We start from the raw sequence: 8,470 nt of genomic DNA, 5'->3' as shown, positions 1-8,470 counted from the left end.
TCTAAATATAGGCTTGCTGCTTTTATGGAGTATCTCAGGCTTACAGTCAGCCTATCAGAAGAATTAAATATATTAATGTATACATTATATACTCATGGTGAATAATTTACTCTGAAGTAATTATTAGCTCTGGATGTTCTCTGCTGGAAAAAAAAAGCTGGGGAATTTAAACCAAATTACTTGTAATTGATGAGGTTTCTTATTTAGAGATCATTAACCTAAATCCAGATCATGTGAAACAAAAACAAAAACTAAATTCAGTTTTCTATCTAAAAGGAAGTAGTATTCTCAGAGAGGAACCATGAAGATGCAACAAATATTCTTCTATAGATAATACAAGCTGTGTCTCAACTGCCTCTAAAAAAATCCACAGTGCATAAAGAAAGGTTCTTATGCTGTATAACACTATTAATGGGAATTTTCTAAAGAGGTCCACACACTAAGAAATAGCTGAGAATAACTAATCTAGAATAACAACTGTTTACTGGATTTTCATACGAGATTTTGGCAGGCAGGAAGAACATTAAGCACTGCAACAGCCCAAAATCTCTCAGCCTTGTGGAGAGGGAACATGGGCAGGGGAAGAGCTGCTGGAAGATGTTAAAAGAAAAAAAAATTTGAAAGGACACCTGTTCTGAAGATTGGATTTGTGCTTTCAATAAAATATCTGTCTATTCTAAATTGACTTTGTCTTGAAGTAGAAGTTGAAGAATAGGCCTCTTCAGAATTTCCAAATCCCTTCAAACAGTTTTGCTTGCTTTTTACCTGCTCCAACAATATTTTGGTTGCTCATGGCATACTGGAACAGTTTCAATAAAAGAATGGCAAGTGCCTCCAAACAAATTAGCAAAAGCCTCCAACTCCAACATTCACCTACGTGGAAAAAATAGGGTAAAATCCCTCACACAAGGGAAAGACAAGAGATCTCAGACTAACATACCTCTGCAAAATGGAGCTACAATATTGAGCAAAAGGAATTCAAGCACATGCCTGTGGTGTATCAAAGAAGAGGCTTATTGAATGTAGCCTCTCTCAGTAAACCCTTGAAGGACCCTTTTGTGAGGATCTGGAGCAGGATTGAGCACAAAACATGTGCCTGGTCATCTAACTGGGATACAATGGAAGCAAAATTTCTGTACATGCCTAGATGCCCAGAAAACTTCAGCTGAAGGCAAGTTTGGCAGCACCATGTCAGGAATTTCAGTTGGGAACTCCATTCCATAGCTGAGACCCAAGGGCTTTTGAGGCTCTGGATCTAAGAAAACATGCTGTTTCACTGCATATTAACAAAGATTAAACTCTCCATGGCATGCAGCAATAATACGTTAAATCACATGTTCTACCTTTACTACAAGAAAAAATTACTTTGAAACTATTTGAGATCAAATACAAATGTCTGCTGGGGGTAAGTCCTGATTCCTAACATTTCAGGGAGAACTAGCCAAAGCACAAGTAATTATAAATTAAAATTCTTATTTTATGGCTCAGCCAGGTATATGAATCCATCTTCCACACTGTCTAGAAAGGCAAACATTACTAGAAATGATGTGTTTTCATCAAAAATTGACATTTTGTGTAAAAAGAATCTGAACGTTATATCATCAGGGAAAACCCGGCGGAAAATAAATGAAAAATCTGAAAGCAATTACTACATAAACAACAAAAAGAAACTTTAAAATGTACCACAGTTTGAGAAGACAAATTAACATTATATCCTGTTTACCAACACACAAACCAATGCTCAATTACTTCTAATAATTCACAATTAAATAACAAATATGACCTTTTCTGAAACAAAGAGTTAATTTGAGTTGACTAAAAGATGAAAAATCAATATGCTCTCACCACACAGGGTCATCACTCAGCAATTAACAGGCTTCTGGGGAGATAGACTCACAAGTTTAAATACAGGCTATTTCCTAGTTTTCACTGAAGCATAAGCTAAGAAAACAATACTATCAAAGATCTCTGCCCACATTTCTCACTGTTCAAGTTAATCTCCACAATAATAGCTAACAGTCCTTTTGAAAGTGAATATCATTTAAGGGTATATGCAGTGATTCTGATACTTTCTTTTAAAACAATCTACAATCAATACTATTCCACTTCAAAAGGACATTAAAAAGTATGCATGCTAGTTTTGCACAATACAATCCTTGTGACCAGATCACATACCATGTCCTGCAGAGGATGAAGGTGGAAAACTATTTAATAAGGCCAGAGGACAGAAGGGGATGGATCCTTGGTTTTCTCCTTTCTAATGGTAGAGGAGGCTTAGTTTTCTGGAGCAACTTCTGCTGAGCAGCTCAATCACTTTCTGGGTAGGGATTGATGTTTAACAACGTAAAAGATTCTATTGTGACATCCTCTGTTGCATGCAGCTAAAGTCTGTTTCAAACTCTGCCACTCCACAATTTCCTGGAGTGAGAAATTTGAGAATTTCGACATTCTGCATGAAAAAGTATCTATTTTATACTGACATCCTAGTGGTTTCAGGGACTGCCCCTTAATTCCAGAACTGTGGAATTTTGTGAGTAACATTTCTGCTTGTCATCACTTTCCTCCTCAGCTATCACTTCTATTAATTTTTAGAACTTGATCATATATATTTTTAAGCCTTTTCCTACCAAAATGGAATCACCCTCATATAGGTTAGTATTCCACCTCTACTGCATAGTTCAAGATGAAGTAACTTTATCATACTTTTTTTTTTATCCCCAAGACTTGAAAACTTCATGAATTTCTGAAACACCAGAAGGTTATATTTTAAGCAGTAAACCAGGGATTGTTAAACTCTTGCCACTTTAATGATGTTGTGAGCTTTATCATTCCAGCCATGTTACAAAATCTGCCAGTAGAACAGACATATCATGTGACATTACATTCTGCATGTGCCGAACGAGCAAAGGTGATTCTTCTCCCTCTACACAGAGAAGAAAATATATTTCTTTCTAACAGATGCTCTAATGAAAGGTATCATATGTTATTAAATTTCCAGTTTAAAATGTAGTTGAACTTGCTTTAAAATAAGTGTGACAGCAATATTCACTCAAATCACCTGAGACCACTTCTTCCTTGAAGTAAAATACAGAAGTGCTTACAGCCTTGTTATGCACACTGGTTCTGTATGCATCATGAATGCAACATCTACAGAATTAGGTATTTCAATTACTTTAGGGGATTGAGAGAATATAGCAGTTAGATGATAGAGAAATATCTTCTTTACATAGTCTTTAAATAGACTTTTAGATATCACATATGTTCATCTGAAGGAGTTTAGGTCTTTCTGTTCATTCCATACCATAAAAGTAACTATCTCCCCTCAGAATTAATTTTAGTATAAACTAAATTATGTCAGAACAAGTGTTTGAGAAGAGTAGCACTAACAGCCTGCCTATTCAGCATGCAGCATATGAATTTACTGCACATTCAGCATAACAATGAAGGACTGATACATTTTCCTAAAAGAATAAAAGTTGCCAAACACACACTCATAAACTGTCGTTAAGACCTGCAATTTTTCTTAAAGTTTGTAAACAAAGAAAGCCTAAAGCTGCCAAGTAAGGCTGAGAAGGGGATGCCAAAGCAAGAGGTGGGCTGCAAAAAAAATTCGTTTTATAGATGTTGGGTTAAGGCTCAGATGAAGGCATAGAATTAATGTTGAGAAAACAACACACCCTAGAGATACACCTAGTGTAAATAAGGATAAAAGGCCTGCCAAAAAGGAAGGCAAAAAAAAGAAATTTCCCCTGAAACCTTTCTCTATGGGTCATGGCTGTTGGTCCAAGGTAAAGACTTATCTGACCATCTAGTTAGGGCTGGCAGGGAGAGGTTGCCAAAGAGATCCCAGAGCTACAGTATGTATAGGGCCAGGAAAAGGCTGCCAAAGGGGATTGCCAAAGGAAATTTCCCCTGACAGCTCCTTCCTCTGGGCAATGCCTGTTGGTACCCAGTTAAGGTTCCACTAAGGGCACTGGCTGTGAGACAGGTAAGGCCTAAGATCTACAAATAATACTTACACCACTATTGTCCCAAATTTTGTTGCTCATTTTCCAGTAAGCTGTACACTCGTAGATACTTCTGAAAGAGAATGGTCTTTATGACGATAAAGTGGTTCTATAACCTATGGCACTAATCTCTGTTCTGGAAGAATTCACAAGATTTTTGTGTTTCCTTCACTCTGTAGTACCACCCCATTTTTGATAAAAGACCCTTCCACATGAAAATACTAAGTCCATTCACAGTTACATACCTGGGGGATGAATAACCTTGGAACCACCACTCTCCCCCATGTAACCACATTGTTCGCAATCCTACGGGGGGGTTTTTTTATTCCTAGAGAATTTTTATTTGGCCATGACCTAAGTGAAGAAGGAAAAAAAAGTCCAATGAATCTGAATCAGCTTTTATATATATTATATATATATATGTATATATATAAAAATATCCCAAAGACCCTGATTTTTTTTAAAGAGACTTACAGTTCTATTTTTCCTTCCTTTACATCTCTGTAGACCAGGAATAATTCCCAGAGAATGTGGAACCCAAATCAGGCTGAAAATAAAAGAAGCTACTATTATGTTCAGATCAAGGCTAAAGCACAGAGGATAAATGAGATGAGGAAAGCAGTGCCCTGCCAGCTGGAATTTTACCCAACATGTACAGAGGGTAGCAACCTCCTACTTGTTCATTCTTCTACCTTGTACAAGCAATTAGATTTCAAAAAAGGAATTGTAATTAGACTCATAATCAACATAAATTCGCTCCCCAGAGATTTTGATGGATCAGAGCAGACCAGTGAAGCCAGTAAAATCTCACTTATTGCCTGTAGCACAGATGTCAACACATGAAAAAGGCTAGGTAGTTCATATTTCTCATTTTCTACCAGACTTTCTGTTAATTATTAAAAATAATTCTGACATCTCTAAATGCTTAAGGAAACGCTGCTTCTGGTGGATCAGAATATTTACAGCACATCTGCACATATAGGCCTAGGCTGCAGATTGAAAGGTAAATTTCTCGTAATGTATGGCTATCTATATAAGACCAATAGCTTTCCTACACCTGCCTGCCTGAGTACACAGGCTTTTTTGTTTTAGATCATTATGTAGAATTCTGCAAGTCCTAATTTAGAATTCACAGAAAAAACATATGGAAATGTTTTGTCCATCAACCCCCTCTCAATAAATTACAATAACAACTGCATACATCATTCATATTTACGCTGTCTCAGTTTGAGAGTTTATCAGCCTTTTAAACATTTGTTATAAACAGACATTTCTAGTTTCTCCTGGCAGAAAGCTTTATTTTCATTTAAAGCTCTTTCAGCAATTCAGGAAGGATAAAATAACCCTGTACTCAGGGTTAATGGCAACCATAAAGGTTCTTTACCAGAGTGCTACTGAAAAATTACAGCAAATAATCTTCATGAAAATAACCTTGTTCATGTTGTGATCTATTACATATTGTCCTTTCTTCCAGGATAAAAAACATACTAAAATATTAAACTGAATAATGACCCAGAATAAGGTCACATTCTCACAGTAAATAATGTGGGAAGGAGGAGTTGCAGTGAAATACGCAACAAAATTCTCATTAAAAGAACAGCACTCACTGACTCAATGAAAAAATTAAAAAATATATTTTTATAAAAATTGATTATTCAAAGTAAATGGTAGGTTCATAGGTTAGCATAGTTTCAATTCCTCAGAAAAAGAAGCAAACAAACAACCTGTATTCATGACCTAGCTGAACTTTCTTACTAATCAGAACAAAATTTTCATTACAATCATGCCTGCTTACATTTCTGTACTTTGTTAATTTGTCTCATAAGCCCTTACTCACAGGAGTTTAATTTTGGTTTTTAGTAAAGAAGGGTCTGATTTTGCATAAAGGACTTGGATTTGGGTCATTTAAACCATATCTGGATTAAATTTCTTCATTGTAAGATATATAAGCAGGAAGCATGTCTCATGTATTTCCAAGTCATCTATTTTTAAGGTGACCAACTCCTCCATTCTTCTTGACAGAGAGCCTTCCTTTTTACATTCATCCCTATTCCTATGACTCTCTCTGCTCAAGTTTGCCAGTTTTCTTCCTTTGAAGAAAAGCTTTTCTATGGGCTCTGTGTGGTTGTTTCTGTTATAGGAAGGGATGGTTAGCTTCGTAGAAGTAATGGTCCTGCATACCTGGACACTGCACTAGAGATCTGGACTGAGGGAACAGCCATTCAGCTCTTCATTTACCAATAAAAGAACTTGTATGCACTTACTTTATGGTTGGCAAGGTAACAAGTACTCTGGGTCCATCTCAGCAAATCTTTTTAAGAGCAGTGGCAAAACCAATTCAGAGACTAGCCTTGCTACTTTTTCAATTTCCTTCTCCATGTTTCCCTGGAAAAAGATTCATAATGAGAAAAACAGTATTTTGAGAAAAGACAGTGGCAGCATAGCAGAGGGAATAGACCTAAAAAAGTGCCAGTGGTAACATCAGTTAAGTATTTGGAGGGTTTTGTTTTGTTTTATTTTGTTTTATAGTTGCTTCTTTCACGAGAAAGAATAAAAGTCAGTGTATGCATTTGTGGTTTTCAATGTTACAGATGATTTCTGCTCCATAATCCAATGTACAAATATGTAAGATATTTTGCATTCCTGGTATCTCTTGCTAATAGTTGACTGACAGAACATTTTCTTCTATTTCCCTAACAATGTAATTGTAAGCTTTGAATTGGGCTGCAAGCTGGCAAAAAACAGCATGGGGTGGGGGGAAATGGGTACTAAGATGACAGACAACTAGCACTATTCTTTCTGGTTCATTTCAGGTACCTTTGAAATGGAAAGAGTGATGTAATACACAACTCAATTATTTAAAAGGCCAGAATAAAATAATTATCTGGATCTGAGAACAATTTTGTATGACTTGAATCACCTTTTTACAGCTTATTTTTTAACAGCTTATTTTCTCCACGAGTTAAAATCAATCCTTAAGGCTGCGCAAGTGTTTATTATTAATGATGGATCATTAGACATAACTCTCTAAAGTAAGTTATAACTTTAGTCCTAACAAATTTGAAGAACTTCCAATACAGTCTTACATTTTAACATCCATGTGACAGAGGATTAAGCAAACCATAATCATCTTTTTCCTTGTTCAAATACACTCTTTTTAAAAAAAAAAATAGAGGCTCTCAATTTTTCAACTTCTACCCCCAATTTTTTTTACACTAAACAAATTAATTTCAAACACCACATAAGTCACTCATTCTCATTCTTTAAATCTTGAAGAGTGAACCAAATAAAAACAATTAATAAAAATAAGGGTGGCACGATGAACCTCTGACTACATGCCCAGACAGGTTGGTAACTGAAAACCCCTGTTGCCTTTGTAATTTATCTGGCTTTGTCTGTGTTCACAACTATCTTTTTGGGGTTTTTTTCTGTATTAGCTATAGAATTCATTGCAGTTTTGAAATGGACAAACAAAATTAAAAACTTACTAAATATGTTAAAGCTAAAATTGGCAAGACACACATAAAAAATGGAAGTGGAGTTACAGCTGTGAAAATGTGTTCTTAGGCATATCCCCCACAGGCAGCATTTCAGTGTCTTTAGGATATATCAGGCACAGTAATAGCACTACCACCAGCCTGTAATTCCTGTGCTCTTCAGTTATTTCATTTAACCACACAATGAGCAACAGAATAACTCACTCACCTAGAACGTGTCTGCAAGACTCTGCAAACTCCTCTGTTTAAAAAGGTGATGCCATGATGATTTTTTGCCCTTTTTTATATATACCTTTTATATATACTCTTTAATATAGCTTTTATGTATCCCCAGTGCTTTTGGCATGCATACTTGTAATTCCTTAAGTCTGATAACTTAGCTTAGACCCAATATTCCGTAAAGCCAGGAGACCAAACATCCTGGAGGCCTCACAGTTGGAGGCCAGAAAGCCCTAAGCTATCCTGAGAAACCAAGGTCTTCCCTAGAACATCCTGTAAACTAAAATAAGCCCATCCAGGGGGGCATTTCCTGGGATGGGGGGGTTCATTCGAGCCTCTCATTGGGGAATCTTTGATAGATATGCTAACTTGCAAGGCCTATAAATTGTATACATGATCTATTGTGTGTGTGCATTTCGGTGTGCATTCTGGCAGAATTTCACCTGGACAAAGTGGTGCACCTTAAGGATCCTTCAATAAATACTGAGGTAAAAACCCCTTTTCCCTTAAACCATGTTTGGTTCTTAATTTTAAGGCCAGGGAAAGGCAACAAAGGGATGGGAGAAATCATTGTCAATCAAAAGATAAAATCAAGTTATAAACACTTCTCATTAAGCATATACAACATATGGTTTATATACTCATATAAAATAGAAATTCTTTCTTAAACTGGAAGCATTTTTATTGGTGTAATAAAGCTTAGCTCATTAACTCCATGTTAATAAATGAAGGTTTACTCAGCATCAC

At 36.1% G+C, this 8,470-nt stretch overlaps 1 long non-coding RNA gene across 1 annotated transcript; it reads right to left on the bottom strand.

The window, feature by feature from the left end:
- Positions 1-4,257: 4,257 nt before the first annotated feature.
- LOC121675040 lies at positions 4,258-7,300 on the bottom strand. The gene is made up of 3 exons (XR_006019945.1): positions 6,272-7,300; positions 4,482-4,554; positions 4,258-4,361 (listed from the first exon to the last, which is right to left on the bottom strand). It is a non-coding gene; the product is annotated as an uncharacterized LOC121675040 (long non-coding RNA).
- Between the last annotated feature and the right edge of the window lie 1,170 nt (positions 7,301-8,470).

This window comes from Corvus kubaryi, unplaced genomic scaffold (genome assembly GCF_017639235.1).
Source record: "Corvus kubaryi isolate FWS band 111438036 unplaced genomic scaffold, C.kubaryi_AGA036_p1.0 71, whole genome shotgun sequence".
NCBI lineage: Eukaryota > Metazoa > Chordata > Aves > Passeriformes > Corvidae > Corvus > Corvus kubaryi.
This window is presented reverse-complemented; position numbering and strand designations above follow the sequence as displayed.